The sequence below is a fragment of the Arachis duranensis genome, chromosome 7, assembly GCF_000817695.3.
Source record: "Arachis duranensis cultivar V14167 chromosome 7, aradu.V14167.gnm2.J7QH, whole genome shotgun sequence".
Lineage (NCBI taxonomy): Eukaryota > Viridiplantae > Streptophyta > Magnoliopsida > Fabales > Fabaceae > Arachis > Arachis duranensis.
In genome coordinates, this window is record NC_029778.3 from 8,180,807 (window position 1) to 8,184,671 (window position 3,865).

Sequence of the window (3,865 nt, forward strand, 5' to 3'; positions counted from 1 at the left end):
TAGATTTAATTAATCAGTGAATTCTTATAGTTATTAAATTTTTAATTAAATTTTTATATATATTTTTTAATTAAACTTTTATATAATATTATATTTTATAATTAAGTCTTTATCTTAAAATTAACAGAATATTCTGTAAATAAAATAAATATATCTAATACTTGATTGAATATTTTATTTTATTTAATAAAATATTTAGTTAATTCTAATAATATTTTTGTGATGGCAAAAATTTAATTATAAAATCTAATATAATATAAAAATTTAATTAAAAAATTTAAAAATCTATTTAAAAATTTGATAGAATGATAAAAAATAATTAAACCTATTTAATATTAGTAATTTATTATATTGTGACCTTTGTTATTATCCAGGTAGCGATGATTAAACAAATCAATAAATTGTTCAACAAAAACCAATTGTAATAAATTAAGAAATGCGTATCTGGACTGTGATAATTGATTAAACCATTCGCTGAGGCAGTAGAAAAGACGAGATCTCTGGAAAAAAAAATTATATGAGTTAACAATGAACATCATTTATACTATCTAGAATAACCATCTTAGTATTATGGCTAATAAATATCTCATGTCATAAAATTACTCATCCTAAAAGTTTAAACTGATTTTGGGGTTCACCAAGAATCAAACTCTTGATCTTTTGGATCTAGAGGTCTAATACCATGTCATGATACCACTCATCCTAAAAGTTTCTGTTGATGGAAAAAGATAACACTAATGGTTATATCTCTAATACTGAATCGGACATCCCTAAACCTCCATTGTACACATTATACAAATATTCCATTGACTCCCTATACTTTCTCTTATCAATAAATAATTTTAAAATTTTTATTAGTTCTTTTAAGTTTAACGTGCCAGGTACAATATCACTAATTTTTTAAATAGTTGCCTATATTTTTTTAAGTTTCTATCATATTTTTATTTTCTTGTTAGATATTTTCAGAAAAACAATATTAAACCTAAATAGATACTTCTTTATAAATTATAGATTTTATAAATAACAACGTAATTACATATTTAGTTACATATTTTTTTAAAAAATCTTATTCCGTAAGTTTTAATATATATATATCATGGTTTTGAAAACCGAACCGGACCGACTCGTTCAACCGAAAAAACTGGGAATCGGTCACCTAGCCGGTCCGGGTAACATTAAAAACCGTCTGGCAAAAAATCGGTGGAAGAACCGGTAGAACCGGCGGTTAACCGGTGAACCGGGAGAACCGTTCGATTTTTTGACGGTTTTTTGGTTTGAAATCAGAAAGGCTAAACGACGTCGTTTTGGCCTATTTAAAAAAAAAAAGAAGAGAAAACGGCAAAAGCAAAACGCGTAACCCTAAATCCCTAATAATCACAATCGGTTTCCAATGGCAATTTCCCTTTTCCAGTTTCCAGAAACCATTCTTCACCCACAGCAGTTCACCACCGAGCCACCATAGCCACCCACAGCTCCAGATTCCAGAAATCACCCAAGCAAGCAGTTCACCACCAAGCCACCCACAGCCACCCACAGCAGCGACGACGTTGAGAGCCGCAACCACCACCCCGTCCTGCTTCTGGCCGAGCCCGCCTCCTCATTCGCCGTCGCCGAACGTCCCCGACACCGCGTCCTCACTCGCCGCCGGTAAGACCCTGTTCTTGATTTATTTGCTACTTCATGATTTTTTGTTTACTGCTTCATGATTTATTTTTTGCTGCCTTCTTGAATTTGCTTGCTGCTTCATGATTTTTGTTTACTGCTTCATGATTTATTTTGCTGCCTTCTTGAATTTGTTTGCTGTTGTTTACTGCTTCATGATTTATTTTGCTGCTTTCATGTTCACTATGGAGGAAAACAAGAAGATAGGAATGCTAACTACCCTGATATGGTGAGAGATTAAGAAGAAAAAACAATAAAATATATTATGGCTCTGAACTATTCTTATGGATATCTAGTTAATTTGATTATTTGCAGAAAGGATATCATAAGAATGCATATTTTTTAGGTTAACAAATATTATGATCTTGCTACGAGCTTTTATGAGTTTGGGTGGGGAGAATCTTTCCATTTTGCACACAGGTCTGTTTGCTTCATTCTGCAATTTCAAATTCAATATTTTGCTGTTAATTGGGTCATGCTGATGTCTTTCTTCTCTTTCAGATGGAATGGTGAGTCTCTTCGAGAAAGCATCAAACGTCACGAGCATTTCCTCTCCTTTTGCTCTTTCCTGCTCTGCCTTTACTGCTTGACAAAAATTGGTTAAATAAATTTTTCTGCAGCTCAACATCAGTTACAGGGTTGAATAACAATGAGTACCAAATATCAAGAGGAAAGGTATGTGTTGTGAGATGTAACGCGCTGACAAAAGTTTTGACTTTTGAGAAGTAATTGGAAAAAACTATTTGACCTTCTCGTTCAATCACTATATCTAGCTGATGTAGGCTTGTACTATCATTGTTAAATTTTTTTGAGTCTTCTCACATAAAATTTGTGCATTGATTTGAGTATTACTATGTATTTAGCACATTAATGTTTGGGAATTTTATAGTATACTTATGAGTCTTCTAGTGTTTGATACACAAAGTCTATCATCCTAAGCTTCCTGTTAGTTGAACAATTATTTTGACCTTCTTAATGAAGTATTTATGTTGATTTTCCATATTTTCTTAAATGATGATAGTATCTATACCTATATGTAGAGAGAATTGGGTAGTTTGATTTGAATCTTGGTTTCTCACATTTTAAATTTTATTATGTGAAATTATTGAATTTATATATTTAAAATTATTTTTAGGTTTTTTAATAATTTTATTTAATATTTAATTAAACCGGTTAAACTCCGATTAAACCTTTAAACCGTTGAACCAGTCACTCCACCAATTCATTGACCGGTTCGATTCTCGCAACCTTGGTGATTCTCTTAACTGTTGCATCAGAAAATCAAATTGAGGTAGAAGAGTCTCTTTCTTTTATTTTCATCCTATCCTGGATTCTGCTCCGTATCAAGTATCAATTTGATACATGTTAGATGCATCTTTTTCATAATTCGAATTTATACCATTGAATTGCCTGTATGACAACAAGAAGTTTAAGCCGATGCATCTAATAATAACCAAGAAAAACAAAGTACTTTCAAAATTGAAACCAAACAACTACTCACCCCTTGTGGCGGGATAGAAGCTAAACGAAGAATAAATTTGTTCGAATCATGTAACCATCAAACTCACAGAAGGACATTTGAATATTTAATACCAATTAAATGAAATTATCAAAGGTTGACTAGTGAACTAATAAACCTACGTTCTAATTATTAAATTAAAAGGAATAAAATAACTACATCAGATGGCATTCTAAACTAATAATTATGTACTAATATCCTAAGACAAGTGAAATAAAAGAGAGTTATAAAATTCTACGAGTTACCTATTGCATACTAACTATACAAGCTATATTCTACTTTTTTACTACTATCCTAACCATAGTTACATACACACATTTATCTATATAGGATTTTTTAAAATACAATAAATTAAAATTAACCGCAAAGTCGACTGCTCCAACGTAATGCGAAGTGTCGTTCAGCATGTTGATGTCTCTATTGTTACCAGCTGTGCGCACCATCGCTGTAAGTATCGATTATATGCTCAGAAAGGGGTAAAAGGGAAGAGAAAGTAGTTGAAAAGTTCAAACAAGTGCTCGGTCAAATTTTGTAAATGAGTTATATATATAGCCGACTCCAAACCATATCTTGTTTACACTGTGAACGAGAAATGAAATTTAGTGGCGAATTTTATAGAGATTAACGGCGGTTTTAAATTGCCGCAAAATTAGTTACTAACGCTTTGAGAACCGTTATAATATG

At 31.5% G+C, this 3,865-nt stretch overlaps 1 protein-coding gene across 1 annotated transcript in view; it reads right to left on the bottom strand.

The window, feature by feature from the left end:
* Window positions 1-3,865, bottom strand: part of LOC107496959 (MLP-like protein 34) — a 14,760-nt gene that overhangs the window by 2,586 nt on the left and 8,309 nt on the right. The window lies entirely within an intron of this gene.